Genomic DNA, 12,430 nt, shown 5'->3' with positions numbered 1-12,430 from the left:
TTGAATGATAGATGTCATAGAATAAACTGATATAAATCTATCATTTCAAAGACATTTATCAGAGCAGATATATCTGTAATATTGAATTTAGTAATTATAAAAGGTTCCTTGATATCTGTGAATGCTATGACTTTATGCATATTAAAACTTATAATGATTTTTCCTAGAAAAATTAGTGTTAGAAGAGAAGAAGAAAAAGAAAGACTTACACTCTTAAAACTGTTGAAGAGGGAGATAATTCTCAGGTATGAATACATAATTGTCTTATCATGAATATTTAAAATAAACATAATAATCAGTATTCATAACTGAGCTTCAGATAGTCATGTTATACGCAGTCTTTATATAGCAAATCATTCTAAAGATTAGCAGAAAGAATAGAAGTATATATACTGAGAAACATAATTCATCAAGTCTATGCAATATCTTCTTGAAATGAAGAGAGCTAGTAACAGTAGCAGAGATAGTAAGAGCAGAAGTAACAGAAGCAGGGGTAGCAGGAGTGAGAGAACTGAAACCAGGAATAAGTGTAGAAGATTGAGAAGGAGTGACAGAGAAAGAAACGGAAGTGAGTGTAGCAGATTGAGAAAGAGCAGCAGAAGAAGCAGAGAAGAATGCAGAAGAGTCAGTTATACATGACATGAGTAATTTCTTCATTAGCATATTCTTCAAGTTCTTGATCAAAGATTCAACATTGAGATGTTTGCTATCATTAGCAGATGCAGATTGAACAGTGTGTGAAGATTCTATGTGAATAAAAACAAAAATATCAGCATCTGTGTTCATGCAAAATCATGCCAGAAACCATGATCAAATGCCTGCTGAGAAAAAGAAGGTTGAGAGTGTATAAGAAGATGAAGAAGATATGCTATTCATAGTAATACATTCTGACAATTGATAGAAGAAAAACAAGTCCTGATCATGTTTCCTAACACATTACACTTACTGCTAATAAACTGCCTGGTATAAGCACTACAATGATGCTTATTATGGAAATGAGAGGTCATCATCAGAAACACATACAATGTGATAGATGAACTGATTGAAAAGAGCTTGATGAAAAGAGAACAGAAATCTTATATAAGGTGATGATATTAGATGATAACAATGATGAGAATGATGATTGAAGAATGAAAATATTAGTGAATATATAATGTAAAATGATGAAAGCTTCTCTGAGAGCGGCTTATATCATGGTCACATAAGCATGACTGAATCTGGTGAGAGAGAATGTGGTTTGAAAGAAGGTATAACTGCTGAATAATAACATGACCACTCTCAAACACACTTACAAATGTAAAGGGGCCCTAGCGGCCACTAATTAATTTAGTATAATGTAACGTAATCAACCACTCAACGCCCGCGTACACCCAATGCCGGCCCAATCTTCATTTTTTCATCCATCTTCAAACACTCACAACATGCATCATGAAGCAGTTATACAAGCAGCAATTGATGATTTGAACATGCAATTAATTCCTAATTACACTGAGACTGCTAAAAAATATGGAATCAGTTGATATACATTATCACAGCATTATAGAGATATTCAAACATCAAGAAAGAAAGCAAGCTCTATTCACTGCAAAAATCTCATAGATTTACAAGAAGAACAGCTTCTTTTTCATATCAATTGATTGACAGATTGCAGTTTCTCTTGCACATCTCAAATCCTTCATAATCTGATTGTTGAGATTCTAAAAGCATCTATTGAAATCAACTGAGTGGCACAATTCTGTCAGCATTTTAAGAATGTAATCAATTCACTCTATCTTCAAAATATCAATCAAAAATGCAAGATTGCAGACAATTCAACATATTTCAAGTATTATTTTAATCTTGTAATAGATTTCTTTCTTCTACTGATTTCTTTCTTCTACTGATTTTTTACTTCTTGCTAATTAATTTATAGCTACAGGCAAAAATCACTCAGTACAATATTGAACCCGCGAATATTTACAACTTTGATGAGAAAGAATTTCTATTAGAACTCATTCATATTCTCAAATGTATTATATTGATTACTTCACTCAAATCAGGTCATATAATAGATGCCAGTCAGAATGACAGTCAAGAATTCATAACACTACTTATCTCAATTTATGCAGATGAAACTTCACTCTCATCTGCTCTTATATATCAAGAAGAATTAAGAGATATACAAGATACTTGACTGAAGAATTTTGATAGTGAAAAGAATCAGGTCTACTTTGCTGTTTCAGAAAATGAATGAAGTAATAATGAATATGAATTAATGTGATTAAAGAAGATCTTTGAATCTCTTATAAAAAAGAAAGCAGGGTATGAATATAGACTTCTTATATTAGATGATCACTTCTCTCATATTAATATAGCATTCATTAATTACACAGATTGTTATCAGATTCTACTTACTGTCTTTTCTTCTTATTCTACTCATTAATTACAGTGACTAGATGTTGAAATATTTAAATCATTGAGGAAATCATACTCCAATCAACTTAATGAATAGATGAGAACTAAAATGAGATTCATACACACTATAAAGAGATCTTTTTGACAGCTATTTAATGCTGCATGAAAGAAGATAGTTACATCTTTAAAGATTACATCTGCATTCACTACTACTGATCTATATTCATTCAATTCAGAACAAGTTCTTAAAAAGCTTGTAATACAGTCATGCACTCTCTCAGATACATAATATTAATTAAAAATCTCTACTTCTATTATTGATATGTGAAAATTGATGAAGTAAGTCAAGTAGCAGTAGTATTAAATATCTAGTGCTCTCAACTGAGTGATTGATGTAGAAGAAAATCTTACTCTTGATAAAGAGGTTCTTCTAACAGAGAACAGGCAGCTATTGCAAGCTCTTAATCAAGAGAGAAGATGTTATAAGTATGACAGAGTAATGAGATTGCTAGATTCTTTAAATTCATTATTGACACAGTTCTTTTCATCAGCAAAGATGCAGATCATATATGAGAAAATAACAACTTCTGAAGCTGTTAAAAAGAATGAGCAGGTCTCATAAGAAGAATGCCAAGTTGTAATGCACTATTCTTAAGGAACAGAAGAAGACAGATATTATGAAGAAGAGAATGAAGCAGAAGACAGCTTATCAGATAGCAAAGCAGTAAAAAGATATGAATAAGACTGTAAGAGCTGCTCAATAACAGATTGAAAAGAAGCTTAGAGATGCAAGAAAGACTCAAGAGTAAAAAGAGAAGAAAGAATAAGCTGCTGTACAGCAGTAATCACAGTTGAATAAGAAAAAGATTGAAGAATTCAAAAATCATCTTCTTAATCAGAAAAGTAGACTCTTGATTTTATAAAGAGTGACTAAATCATGTTTTCAGAGCCTCATCAGAATGCTCACAGATTCACTGCTGAAGAAATCTGATAATATTACAATGTCTACTGATTTAATAACTGCTTATTTACTGAATCTGCTGTCACTCAAGATTTCATATTCTGAGTGAGTTATTAAGCTCAACAAACATCTACAGAATTAGCTGTATATTTTTATGTGTAATTTTCTATATATATTTTCATCATATAATATATCACCTTAAAATCTAATTGCATTGTTGAGATATCATTGAAAATATTTCATCATGGTAATGGCGAAATAACGGGCGTTGGGTGTAAGCGGGCGTTGGGTGTAAGCGGGCGTTGGGTGGTTGATTACGTTATATAAGAAGCCGGCGTACGCCTGTAATTGTACGCTGGCTCAAGTAACCTTTGAATCACAAGAATATAAAAACTCTTTATAAATTGCAGTATTTTAACACCTTCTGATGCTTTGAAATCATTTAGAAATATCATGATGAAAGAAAAGAGAACAAAGTCTTAAAGATAGACACATTAAATAAGTAGATAGAACAGAACAGAAAAGAAAAAGTAAAGTAAAGAGACTATAATAAAATAAAAATATTAAAAGATAGTATATAGCTGTTTTAACAGACTATATCTGATCAATTACCACCTCTTCATATTCAGATATTTCTGAATTCAGTTATTGTCTTTTAGCTGCTTGAGTTTCTGATAGAAAGTCTATTAAGTATTTAATTTCTGTCGCAGTTCAGAATAAGCATCTTATATTTAATTGCTTTAAATCATAGTTCTCTTCGAATCTGACTCTGAGACTATTGTATAATGCACAATGTATTATAATATACTCAGAATTTTTATTTGTATTACAGAATAAGCATTCTGTTAAATCAAATGTATTATCAAATATTTGTATATAAGATTTGAAATAACTATGTTTCAGTTTCAGCTGAATTATAGATGAAAATATTTTCTTTTTACATTTGATTAAATAAGATTTTCACTTAAGTGTTATTTCAAATCTTGAATAATATATGCTCTTCTTTTGTTTCTGTCAGTATTTATTTTACTTATTTAAACAAGATTCTTTTATCTTTCTCTTTATAAAAGATCAGAACACTGATTTTTGAATAGATCTGCTTAATTCTGAACTCTTTTCAGCAGCTGAATCAGTCAATTCATTATTATAAATATTTATATGAGTAGAAACTTAGTGTAGATAAATTATCAGTTTTACTATTATTCTCTTTTGAATTTTTATAACAGACTTTAAAATCAGTTTAAGATTCATTTAATCATTATAAATCTGACTATTTCTAAGTTATTTTAAAGCAGCTTAACTATCAGAGAATATTCATACCTCTTTCAAACTATTTTCTCTTTTATAAGATTTTATTTTAATAAGTTTGAAAGCTTTCACTATTGCAAATAGTTCAGCATCAAAGATCTCAGATTCACAGCTCAAATTTCAGAAATCTGAGATAAAATTGATATTATCTTCACTATAAGCAATGTCTGTATCTAATCTGTTCAAATTCTCATTTTTTGAGCTATCTGAGTAAATCAGAATAGAGTCTTTTATATTAATTATAGAGATCTTCTTTAAATACTGTTCATATTCTCTCTTTTTAGATAGTTTACTTATTTACAAGTCTATGAGAGATTTCAGCTTTTCTCTTCAGAGAGATATCTTCTCATAATCAATTTTCTCAACATTTAATGAAGAAAATTGATTTTTAATCAGTGAATATAGTCTGTATAGTTGAGAGAGCATTTTCTTTGAAGAATTATTTTCATTTCAATTAAGAAATCTATTTCAATTCAGTTCATTTTCTAAAAATACAAGATGAATCAGTGTGATAATCAGAACAAGATCTGCAAACTGTATAAAAATCTCACAGAATAAAAAACCGCGTTATATTCTTTTTTATCTTCACAGTAATAAGAGATTTTTGATTACTGAGATTTTTTATAAATATAAAGAGTGTTTAGCAAGTATCACTGCAGTGCTAAGTCAAAGTTTTTAAAGTTACTCAGTGAAATACTTCATAGATAAATCTTTAAAAAGAGAGAAATATAAAAGAAATCTTACTTTTTACAGAGTCTTTACTTTTATTTCTATCTCTTATATAAGTAATACAGTTAGCAGCTCTTGACTACATGTAACTATATAAACTCAAGTTTATAATTACTATTTATAACTCAGCTTGAGTGATATTATATATTTAATTTCTATATTTATCTTTTTACTTTGAATATTTTTAATAGTTATTAGTATATATCACATCAAGCTGTGAATCTCTGAATAATCACCTGCGAGCACTTATTCTTACACATATTCAAGAGAGTTAATAACAGTTATTGAATGTGTATTTATTAGCTATCAAGTCATTTCATCATTAATAATCTTAGTCTTAAAATCACATTTGAAAAATTGATATACTTAGATTGATTTATCTAACAATTATAAGATTGCTATAACCGATAATAAATTTATAAATAATGAGAGTGATTTCGAACAATTTAAACACTTGAATGAAATTATTAAAAAGATACAGAAAAAAAATTATTCATTATTTTTAATAAAGAATTATGAATTTTATATAATAGAGAAGCTTCTGTGATATATTAATTTTTATAATATAATTTTATATAAATTTACTTTATATATCACTCATTCACTGCAATTTTTGAACTGCCTATCATTTCAGCAATATAAAGATTATTACTTAAAAGCAGTCAACTATACTGTATATCACAGCTTTAAAAAGTATGAAAAATAACAGTTTTTATAAGATTTATCAGATATTCAGAAGCAGATATTTAAATATAACATAATAGCTTCATCATGAGCTGAATATAATATATAATTAAAGAACTCTGATTATATTCTTGATACTTTTAAGCATAGAATTTTATCAATTTCTTTATTTAAAATATATGATGAAGATGAGAAAACTTCTAATCATGTAACTATCTTCTCTTCTTAGTTGCTTTTAGTAAATATAATTTCAAAGTGTCAATATCATATTGATGTTATGAAAGAAATAATTCAAAGTAGATCTGATGATGTAGTGATTAACTATATTTTTATGAACTCTCAATTAATAGTCTTTTCTCTGACAAATAAATGTTAAGAGAGAGTAGGTTCAAACTCTGCAAGAGTTATCTTAATCACAGCTGTCACTGTTAAGTTATAAAACAGTACTGAGAGCTCTCAAATACATTATAATTGTAATTCAAAGGTTGCTTGAGCCAGCGTACAATTACAGGTGTACACCGGCTTCTTATATACATTATACTAAATTAATTACTGGCCACTAGAGCCTCTTTACATTCATAAGTTTGTTCAGAAGTGGCTGTGTTATTATTCAGCAGTTGTACATTCTTCTGAATCACATTCTCTCTCATCAGATTCAGTCACACTCATATGATCATGATATAAGCTCTAACTTCATGTGAATTAGCATATCACTAATATTCATAATTGTACAACCTATTTCTGATTTGACTAGCATCTTACTTACACTCTTACAAAGAAGCTTTCACTATATTACACTCTCTTATTTACTAACTTTTTCATTTTTCAATTATCATTCTTATCATCATCATTATTAAACACTATTATCTTATATATAATTTCTATTCTCTCTCTTCTATTCATTGCTTTCTATCTGTTCATCTATCACATTATACACATTTGTGATGATGGCTCTTCATTCTCAAAGCAAGCATTATTGTAGTGCTCATACTAGGCAGTTCATTAACAGAAAGTGAAATATATTGTGAAATATAAGAAGAACTTGTTTTTCATCTAACAATTGTTAGAATATATTACTATAAATCCCACATTCTCTTCATCTTCTTATACACTCTTGATTCCTTCTTAGTTAGCATATGATTGTGTTTTTCTAGCACAATTTTTATATGAATACAGATGCTGATTTCTTGTTTTTATTCATATAGAATCTTCATACATTGTCAGATTTGTATTCACTGATAATAATGAACTCAATATTGAATTCTTGATTGAGAACTTGAAGAATGCAATAATGAAGAAATTACCTATGTTATGTGTGACTGAGTCTCTCATATGCTCTCTTACATCTTCTACGTCTGATTCTCTCTCTGCTGCTCTCTCTTAATCTTCTACACTTATCTCCGTGTCTGATTCTCCCGCTTCTGCTACTTCTGCCTCTGCTACAGTCTATCTTTGTCTTAGCTATCTCTACTTTCTCTGTCTCTGTCACTTCTACTGCTGTTACTAGCTCTTCTTATTTCAAGAAAATGTTGCATAGACTTGATAAACTACATTTCTCAGTATGTACACTCTCATTCCTTTTACTGACCTCTAGAATAATATGCTGTATGAAGACTGTATATAATACAACTATCTAAAGCTCAGTTACAGATGTCAATTATTATGCTTATTTTAAATATTTATAATGAAGTAATTATACACTTTTTTCATAAGATTATCTCTCTTCTCAATAGTATTAAGAGTGTAAGTTTTTTTCTTTTTCATCTACTCTTTCTAACACTGATTTTTCTTTTCTTAGAGAAAATTATTATAAGCTTTGTAATGCACAAAGTTATAATATCTACAGATATGAAGAACCTTTTGATAACTTTAAAATTCAATATTATAAGTAGACTGACCGTGTGACCGTGTCTGAGACCAGGACCAGATTTTTTAATAGTCTCATTACCAATTCGACTGATCCCATTCCACGGTTTTAACATTAGATAGTAGTTCCATACTGTCTCAGTAAGACTTACTGTCTACTCTTGTCACATTTTCCAAATGAGATCATGATTTCCACTTCTCAATTTAAATTATTTTTATTGCTTCAAATGACTTTAAATCTCATTTGAGAATTATCAAAAAGTGTTACTTTTTAAAAAATTAAAAATAGTCTAAAAAAAACCTTAAAATGTCTAAAAATAGTAACTTTATGTCAAGAATGAGACTAAATGAGATCAAATGAGATCACTTTCTCATTTTTTTCAAGTCATGATTTCATTTTAAGATCTGATATATAGTCACTTTACATGTTTTTTTGATAGCTAGTCCCAGCGGGATTCACGCCAAGAAATGTATGAGATCAGATCAAATGAGATCAAACATGAAATTCATGATCCCGGCGGCCAGTCTAATTATAAGTATATTCACTCTAATAAATATCTTCCGAATAATTAATCTGTGTTAGTCTATTAATACTCTAGCATTTATCATCTGACTTTGTAATGCAGGTGAAGAATATTCATGTTTTCAAGAACAGAAATGTGAATATTATACTCTTTTACACTAATAGATATAAGGCTTATACACCTTGTCTGAAGTGTCATCATGAAAATGAGTTATTTATATACTGTGTTATACTTTCTGCATTCTCTCATGTCTCTCTCTCTCTTTCTAAGAAGTCTTGTGTGTGTTGTAATTATATATACAACTTCAAGACTAGCAGGTGTTTATTTAGTAATTATTCTCATCTCTGGTTTTGCAGTTTTATATACTAACAATGATTGTTAGTTACTCTGATATCAGAGATCATTTTAATTTCTAAAGATAACAACACTACTGAGACTATTCTCTCTCACTTTCAAGCTTCTTCTGTCATTGTCTCTTCCTTCTCTGCAGAGAAGGTTGTGCACACACTGAGTTATAAGTATTTTGTCTTAAGTAGCTCTCACTGTCATTTATCTGATCTGTCTCTGCTTTCTTCTCTGCCTTCTTCATTCTTTCTTATCTTTAGCTCTTCTGCCATGGCTTTTGATTCTGTGAGTCCCGCAATCTCTTTCAATTTTTCTACATGCATGTGTATACATTTCTATATTAGTATTTCAGTTACTCTTGTAATAAACAATATTAATATTGCACACAGAGTGATAGAAGAATCAGTGATATGTACAGTATTATTATATGAGTGACTTGTAGCTCTTGAATCTCTTACAGATCTTGAGTGTTAAAATTTTCTTTATTTTTAGTGTTTTTACAGATGATGTGATGTTGGAAATGAATAAAATATGTGATATATGAAAAGAGATTGAGTGTGTATAATAACATTTATCTTTTTACAGCTGACTCTTTCAGTTAGTGACTAATTTATTATCTCTTTCTCAAGTCATTCTCTTTTCTTTTCTTATACTTTTTCTTAGTCTGCTAGTTACTACTGTTATACAATCTCTACATAATTCAGTATGCAGTGACTAGATTCAGCAGCTTTCATTTCTTGTAGCTCTGTCTCATGCATTATACTGTCTCTCTTCACCTGCTCAGACTACTATAGTAAACAGCTCATTGAAACTAATCTCATCTGATGTCTGAGCATTCTCAGAGATCAAAAGAGCTTGATCTTACATATTTATAAATATTTCAAATGCTTCATTCTCTGTTATCTTCACAATTGAACTAATATAAACAGTTAAATCTAACTCTGAATTTCTTTTTCTTCTGTAATCTGACTCATATTCAAGTCTACTGCTTTGAGATCATTCTTTACTATATTATACTCACTGTCTGCAGCACAATATTATACAGTCAGCTACAGTCTTATTACTTACTAAATTATAATATTCATCTGATTTCTTTATTACTTCTCAGTCTTTTCATATTATTATGAAAAGATCAGAATAAGTGAGATTATCTGATTCATAAGTGTCTATAATTTCTCTTACTTCATAAGGCTTTTTAATTATAAGTCTCTTCTTTTTCAATGCTGATGATAGTGCTGTAAATAGTGATAATTTACTCAGATCTTGCATCTTTATCTCTATAAGATGAGAACTATTTATTAAGTTGTGTATGATTCATCTCTCTGATTCTTTCAATGCATATAGTCTCAGAGAATGTGATTTAAGTATTTTATAGAGCTTAAATCAACTAGATTAAAACTTCTCAGAACTCTCATTATGTATAAAAACGTATATTTTATCATGAGACTTGATTTCATAACTAGTGAGTGTTGTATTCTTTTTGATTGAATTGCTCAGTTCAGAAGTAACTTATCAGCTTTTATACATGTGTGACTGATCTCTTTCAATCTTATTATTATTATTATTCTTCAATTATAGATGTATGCAGTCAGAGACTATGACATCTACCTGAGAACTAAAGGTTCTCAGGGTTTTTCCTATATCTATAAAGTTAACTATTATACATTCACCAATTTCAGATATGTAAAATCAGAAAATTTCAGCTCAGAATACAAAACCTGTTCACAAATTGCAGTATTTTAACATCTTCTGATACTTTGAAACCATTTGACAATATCATGACAAAAGAAAAGAGAACAAAGTCTTAAAGATAGACACATTAAATAGATAGGTAGAAAAGAATAGAAAGGAAAAAGTAAAGTAAAATAAAGAGAAACTGTAACAAAACAAATTATTAAAAGATAGTATATAGCTGTTATAACAGACTATATCTAATCAATTTCCTTCTCTTCATATTCAGATATTTCTGAATTCAGTCATTTTCTTATAGCTGCTTGAGTTTCTGATAGAAAGTCTATTAAGTATTTAATTCCCGTCTCAGTTGAGAATAAGAATCTCATATTTAATTAATTTAGATCATACTTCACTTTCAATCTGACTCTGAGACTATTGTATAATGCACAGTGCATTATAATATGCTTAGAATTCTCATTTGCATTGCAGAATAAGCATTCTACTGAATTAAATCTATTATCAAATCTTTGCATATAAGATTTGAAATAGCCATGTCCTAGTTTCAGCTGTATTATAGATGAGAATATTTTCTTTTTACATTTAATTAAACAAGATTTCCACTTGGGTTTTGTCTTTCAATCTTGATTCTATGTCTGTGATTTTCACTTTTATAACAGCTGTTTTCTCTTTCATCTTTTCTGAAGCATTCTCTGAGATGCGCGGATTCAATTCATATAACAGATAGAATAGTGAACACTTGAAGGCTGCATACTGCTAAATTCATGTGACTAATAGTGCCTGTCTGATATATTCATCTTATATTATTATTATTATTATTCTTCAATTATAGATGTATGCAGTCAGAGACTATAACATCTACCTGAGAACTAAAAGTTCTCAGAGTTTTTTCTATATCTATAAAGTCAACTATTATACATTTACCAATTTCAGATATGCAAAATCAGAAAATTCCAGCTCAGAATACAAAAACTGTTTACAAATTGCAGTATTTTAACACCTTTTAATACTTTTAAATCATTTGATAATATCCTGACAAAAGAAAAGAGAACATAGTCTTAAAGATAGACATATTAAATAGATAGATATGAAATGATAACTATGAATTGCTTCATAGATAAAATTATCATGCTCTGAAGAAGCCTGTGCTTCTCACCAGTTTTTAGACATGCTATCAGATGTGATTCAAAGGTTGCTTGAGTCAGTGTACGATTACAGGCGTACGCCGGCTTCTTATATACATTATACTAAATAATTAGTGGCCGCTATGGCCCCTTTACATTCGTAAGTGTGTTCAGAAGCGGCTGAGTTAGTATTCAGTGATTATACATTCTTTCAAATCATATTCTCCCTCACTAGATTCAGTCACACTTATATAATCATGATCTAAGCCCTAGCTTCATGCGGATTAGCATGTCACTAGTGTTCATGATTGTACAGTCTATCTCTGATCTGGCTAGCATTCTTCTTACACTCTCACAAAGAAACTTTCACTATATTACATCACTCATTCACTAACTTTTTTCATTCTTTAATCATCTTCTTTATTATCATCATCATTGAATACTATCATCTCATACAAGATTTCTAAACTCTCTTTCTTTATCAAGCTCTTTTCAATTTATTCATCTATTACATTGTACACATGTCTGATGATAGCCTTCTGTTCTTATAACAAGTATTGTTGTAGTACTCATAGCAGGCAGTTCATTAGCAGTAAGTGTAACATATTATGAAACATGATCAGAACTTGTTTTTCTTCTAATAATTATCAGAATATATTATTATGAATGCTACATCTTCTTTATCTTCTTATATACTTTTAATTATTTTTCTTCTCAGTAGGCTTCTGATTATGTTTTCTGACATGATTTTACATAAACATAGATGCTGATATATTTGTTTTTATTTGCAGAGAATCTTCATA

This window comes from Blastomyces gilchristii (assembly GCF_000003855.2).
Source record: "Blastomyces gilchristii SLH14081 genomic scaffold supercont1.1, whole genome shotgun sequence".
Lineage (NCBI taxonomy): Eukaryota > Fungi > Ascomycota > Eurotiomycetes > Onygenales > Ajellomycetaceae > Blastomyces > Blastomyces gilchristii.
Note: the sequence above shows the minus strand (reverse complement) of the source record.